At 35.4% G+C, this 6,357-nt stretch overlaps 1 long non-coding RNA gene across 1 annotated transcript; it reads right to left on the bottom strand.

Annotated features, from left to right (window-relative positions):
- Nucleotides 1-2,337: 2,337 nt before the first annotated feature.
- Nucleotides 2,338-6,041, bottom strand: LOC127986372 (uncharacterized). Its single transcript, XR_008160840.1, has 4 exons — nt 5,953-6,041; nt 5,633-5,828; nt 2,618-2,663; nt 2,338-2,485 (listed from the first exon to the last, which is right to left on the bottom strand). It is a non-coding gene; the product is annotated as an uncharacterized LOC127986372 (long non-coding RNA).
- Between the last annotated feature and the right edge of the window lie 316 nt (nt 6,042-6,357).

The following is a 6,357-nucleotide window of genomic DNA, read 5'->3' as shown; positions in this document are numbered from 1 at the left end:
CTATATTTGTTATTCATATCCTTCACACTGCACTTTGATGGCAGGTATATTTTGCATTTTATATTGACATTGATATTTTTACATTTATTTCCAGAGAGATATCATTGAGTTTACAGGCTAAATTTTGAGGGGGCACATTGGGGGTCATGCTATGAAAGCACTGTATAACTGATATAGGATTGTGCTTTATTTATTTTTCCTTTTAATTCAAAACAATTCCAAACATGCTTAATATATCAGGATATATCTCGATTCTCAAACGTGTAAGTAAACCCGTTTTGCACCTTTATAGATTGTTATTTGATCAATATATGGAAAAGTAGTGTAATCTATTAACTACACACAATACCCCGACTTTTTACTTAAGTGCCATATAATATATTCAATATTTGCATTTAATGTAAATTTTAATAACAATATTGTAAGTTACTTATTTTAACACTTTCATTTTACAGAGAGTAAAGAAAATTTACATTATCAAAGAACATTTTCATTCAGTCTAGCCAGAGTTCAGGCACTCTCAAAAACTCTTAAAATCACTGAAGCACTTTACATTACATTATGCACATCTGCACTTTTGTTGTTTCTGATGAGAGAATTCGCTAGATAATTCAGCCAGCGAGCAAGTGAAAAAAACACCCCGTTTCAGTGACGACTCTTCTGCACGTCTCTGATTGGCCATTGCATTCATAAGCGCAACAGAATCGTTTCTGATTGGTTATCATGAAGCGATATACGAACACGTCTGTCTCTGGCTCAGCGCCAGCCAGCGAACACAGATTTGAATTTAGCATTGAATTTGGAAGCTGCATTTAAAATCAACTTGGCTCAGAAATCTTTGAATGGGCATGACGCCTCTGCCCTCGATGCCTGTGAAACGATTCTCCCTCAGACAGCACACTAATGTTACTCTACACTACAGGCTACACACCGCAATATAAACAACATGTCTGTATGTTCTCACATCACGTCGTTCCTGTAAAATAATAATAAGTAAATAAATATGAAAATCACTTCACTGAGAATGAAACACCACTTACCAGCTTCCGCTGGTGTTGAAAATATCCTCTGACAATTAAAAAATGCGAGTGCGGCGTGACGAATCTTCCCGGTCGAATGAGGTCGTCGTCATCAGGTGAAAGGTCATCATGTGGGTCATCTTGCTGATGGCTAAATTATTATTCAGAAATTTTACTAAAATTTAGATTGGGCATGGGCAGGCATTCACAAAAGGGTACGTTATGACAAAAAAAAAAAAATTAGAGGAAATTTTGCTTTGACAAAAGGGCACTTTGGACACCAAGGGGCAAAGGGGCAGGTGCTCAAGCACCCGACCGAACCCCCAACCCCCCCACCCCAGTACAACCCCCCATCCCCCCCCCTCCCCCACTACGGCACGTGGCTGATAATTACATTATTAATACAGATGTATTTTTGCCTTTTTATCAAGATATGGCAGACCAAAGCTTTCAGGAAGCAAAGTGGGAGAGAGAGGGGGGAAATGTCTTCAAGTCAGAATTCAGACTCTGGATTCAATTTAATTTAATTTTCAGTTTGATCGTGTCGTACATGCTTTCATACAGCATTTCAGATTTTTGCCATCACTTTGGTGTTCAAAAGCAGGCTCCAAACACGTAAATACTTAAAGACTCTACTAAAGCAAGTGTTCGTGTGATCTTCTCTCAGCTGTTGATCTGCTGTGACATGTCTGTAAACTTATCTCATCTTATTTTCTTGAGTGTGTGCCAGTCCTGCTCAATGTGAATTCTGATATCATTCTGTGACCCAGCCTTTCAAACTGTCTTCTGTTCTTAGGGAATTTCTCTGAAATTGAACACTGGTAAGTTAGAGAAAAGTCCTGGACTTTCTGAGTGAATCTTCAGGGACTCATCCCACCACCTACTTTCAGAATAACACAGTTTTCCAGAATCCCTCCCTATTCAGCATGTGATGAATCATAGAATTATAAGGAACTAACCAGTTTTAACACATTTCCTCCCCTTGTCTTTGACCATTAAAGGAGACAATACAGCAAAATTGTAATATTGAATAAAAAAATTTTTTTAATATTTGTTATCAGTATATACAGATGTATTGCAGTAAAAATCAAAATATTTGTTTTATAAAACATACATATTTTATAAACATACATATTTTTGTCACTATGAATTATTGTAATAGTTTTAGAAACATGGACAGAAATATTTTTTGTTTGTAATATGTATAGCATCATACAGAAAAAAAAACTGCTAGGAAATATTAACAATAGTTTTTCAGATAATGCTCTTGTTATTAGTTTTGAAAAAAAAAAAAAATTATACATTATACAGTGAATGAAGTTGATATTGGCTTATTATATAGTCTATAATACTTTGAAAAGATAGTAACACAAAAATAGAACAAACGATCTAAAATAAAGCAGTGTTTTGTTAGAGACTGAATATAAAGAATATTCAGCTGGTCAGACGAAAGAAGCTGCTCCTGTCTGAAGAGAAAACACACTCTCAGAACTATAACACACACATACAGTTACTGTCAGTATACAGTATATACAGTACACATACAGAGTAAGAGGATTGATTATATTTAGTCTGTTTGTGATTTGTGAGAATCTCACCTCATCTGAGAGCCACTCTGAATAAACCTGTCTGCAACATCAGAAACTAGAAATTAAAAACAGAATCATCTGATTATCCTCACAGTTTTTATTATGTAAAACAATGCACAAGTTACTTAACAGTAGGAAGAGTGAGAGAGAGCACACTCGCTCACTTCTGTTGTGTGACACTCACTTAGCACACGCATTTGGATTAAAACTAAATCACAAAAAAAGACAATTTACATTCACTATAAACATCATTTATTTTCAACCTTAGCATAAATGACTAAGACTAAGTGAATCTAGCAACCTGTGTGTAATTCGCTCTACTACTACTACTGTCCCTTTTGCTCTGCAACAGTATATATTAGGGGTGTAACGGTACGTGTATTCGTACCGGACCGTTTCGGTACAGGGCTTTCGGTACGGTGCACGTGTGTACCGAATGACTGAATGCAATATTTTGTGTGCGGAACATAGGTTCATTTTCGTGTTTCCAAACGAACATATTAAGTGGCGGAAGTCTCCGCGTTCAGCGCAAATCGCGCCCTGCAGCTGATACTAAGGTCGGTGACACACTGGATGCGTGGCGCAAGCGTCTCAGCTGTGTGGCGTGTCCGTTTTTAATTCGGCTTACATGTTAACAGGTTAGAGCTTGCAGACTGCCTGCGTGAGCAGCCGCGGGGAAAACGCGTGAATGCTAGAAATAGAACCGACGCCTATTTTTCACGCGCGTGTTGGAAGCGTTTCCAGGCTAAATATAATAGGAAAATATGTTTATATGTCATTCTGTACACAAATACATATTTATTCATGACACTTTGATGCTTGAAAGTCTATAGGTTGACATATATTCAGATACAATTGTATTTTAAAACATAAATAAATAATTATCGATTTTAAATTATTGCACCTGTCAAACATAGTCTATTTTGCCGTCAATACTGTTGACAGGTGCAATATGCCAGTGTGTCACCGACCTAATGTTTTCAAAAGGCATCACGCGAGTGTGAACATCACTACAAACAAGAAAAAAAATTATTGTAATTCAAACGCAGCTCCCGTCGGCATTTAAATGTAATTTACTAATAAGATTCGGGAGGAGCGCGTCAGATACTTAGCCTAATCAACACAGGTGGACCATAATCAAGTAATCAATCCCATAGTATAAATATCGCTGACTTACCTCTATCCTCTACCTATTCCCGAGCTCGGAGCCCTTTCCCGGACAGCACACCAAATACGCATGCCATACCTCAGCTAATTATATATAAGCGTGAACTAGTGAAACAGACATTTGCTCTTAATTTCGATTGGTCCAACGCAATAACGAAATCTGAGCAGGTCTAAAAACGTAAACTTTTGACGCTGCACTTTACACTTTGGAAAAGTTATGTATACTGTATATATTTTAAATATGAGCAGGCCTATAAGCTGGGATTGGCAATGCTGCACTGTAATCATAGTTATTTATTTATATTTTTAATTATATTTTATTATATGATATTGGTTTGATACTGAGAGGATTTTATTTAGTGGAAAACTTTTCAGCAGTATTTTATTTCTTATTTTTTTTATTTTATATATATATATATTATATATTTTATTAAAAAGTATTTAAAAAAAGTGTAAACAAGTTGTAAAAGCTTTACCTTACTATACCGAAAATGAACCGAACCGTGACTTTAAAGCCGAGGTATGTACCGAACCGTGATTTCTGCGTACCGTTACACCCCTAGTACAGATACATGCACGCTTTGTGCGTGTTTTGCTTGCTTGAGTGTTTCTGCATTATATGAGTGGCTTTGGAATATAAATCGCAGCATGTTTCAGATAAAAAAAATAAAAATAAAAAAACGCCTTCTATGTGTCAAAAACATCACAGGAGATGGTTCCCTTCATTATTACAGATCAAAGCGCGTCATTACAGTAAGTCGCTGCAGTGAAGCAGCTCTATTAAATTACAGATGATGAAACATAGAGCAAAACCTTGAACAAAGAAAGTAACAAAAACTTGTAAAATACATTTTAATGGGCAAAAAAAGTGTGAAAATAATGAAAGGATATACAGTCAAACCAAAAATTATTCAGAGACCAGATATAATTTTTTATATATATTTTTTTAACTAAAGGGAGCAGGACACTATAGTTCATTTTTGTAAGTGAGGATAGCAAAATAATCTGTGACAAAATATACCAAAAAATTCTTAAACAGTTAACTAGGTCACTTTTGCAGAACTCTTCACACAGTGAGCACAACAGAAGTCTATATGGGCTAAACTGAGGATCAATTATCATTGCTTTGGCACAAAATGCATTCAATGACTACATCTTTCAATTTAATGAATTATTCTCACTCAGACACAACAACTGACAAAACTCTTTGTACGTACAGGATAATTTACACATGCTTACATACTGTTTTCAGAACTGTTAAACTTATGTTCAGAACAATAACAGAATACAAAACTGAATAAGACAGCAATTTGCTACATTTCTATAGTAATATTTGAATGAAATCTTAAAATTAAATGCTATAAAACTATTGGACAATTAGTAGATTAGCATTACTATTATATCTGTATCAGATGGTGTGGATACAAATTCTTCTATTTTGGAATTACTCAAATTACTAAAATAAAAATAAATAAATGACACAAAATATTGACGAATTCTGCATCATGTCTGATTCATTCCAGTAACATACAGTATATTTCTGTGTATATTTATTATAAACAGATGTTTGTCCTTGTTTTACACAAGAAAACATTGTATATAATGCTACATGTTGTTAGTGTTTTTAGGTCATTGTTTGTCTGCTGTCGACATTTGCTAGTGTTCTGGAAGAATGAGCTGATTTGAGACCTGAAGAAAGTGTTTTGGTAGTTGTAGTGCATTTTGAATGTGAAATGAGCTGCTTTGCCAAGCTGAAACTTGGTTAGGAGAACTGTGTGAAGAGTTTTGCAAAAGTGTCTTAAGTATTGAGAAATGTGTCCCAACGTCTGTATAAAAAAAACTGTAATAAAGACTCACAGTTTGGTCTTCCACTATTAATACTGTTCCGTCTGACTCGTCTCAAGAGGTTTTTCTCTTCTGGTTCAGTACATTTTACCTCGTCCTCTTTGTTTGACATTTTTCTTTTCCTCTCTGTTTAATTCTCCTTCAGTTTGTGATGCTGCACAGATCTTCTCCCATGAATTAATTTCTGTTAAACTATTTTTCATCATCTCTTTGGAAAAATAAATAAATAGATTAAGTTTAGTTTCATTAAAACACAAACATCAGATTTATGTCCAGAATTAATAATGGAAAGCTTTCATCTACTACACAGTTGAAGGTAACAGTGTCATTACCTTGTGATGAATCCAGTCTAGTGAATCTCCAGTGCAGTTCTGATGTCTGATGTTGAAGTGTCTGAGGTTAAGAGGTTAAGAGAAGTGCAGTGTGCACTGGTGATGCCTCTTCTGTCACTGAGCCTAACAAAGACAGAACTATTCTGTGTTGTTGGTGTTTGCATAGTTATCTATACATTAACTGCATGGTTCATTTACTCAGTGTCGCACAGTGTTGGGAGTAGCGTTACTGTAATTTGATTACTTTTTTAAATTCACGGGACTCATCATCTATTGCACAAAAGCAACATGAACTAATATAAAATATAAAAGATTAGCAGGCCAATTAGGCTATACCGCGTGTTTGCAGGGTTGAGCAATGCAGTGCTGAAATTTGCATGCTCACATTTTGGCAGTCTTGGCTTA

The sequence above is a fragment of the Carassius gibelio genome, chromosome B21 (genome assembly GCF_023724105.1).
Source record: "Carassius gibelio isolate Cgi1373 ecotype wild population from Czech Republic chromosome B21, carGib1.2-hapl.c, whole genome shotgun sequence".
Classification (NCBI taxonomy): domain Eukaryota; kingdom Metazoa; phylum Chordata; class Actinopteri; order Cypriniformes; family Cyprinidae; genus Carassius; species Carassius gibelio.
The sequence above is the reverse complement of the archived record's forward strand: the minus strand, read 5'-3'. Positions and strand labels throughout refer to the sequence as shown.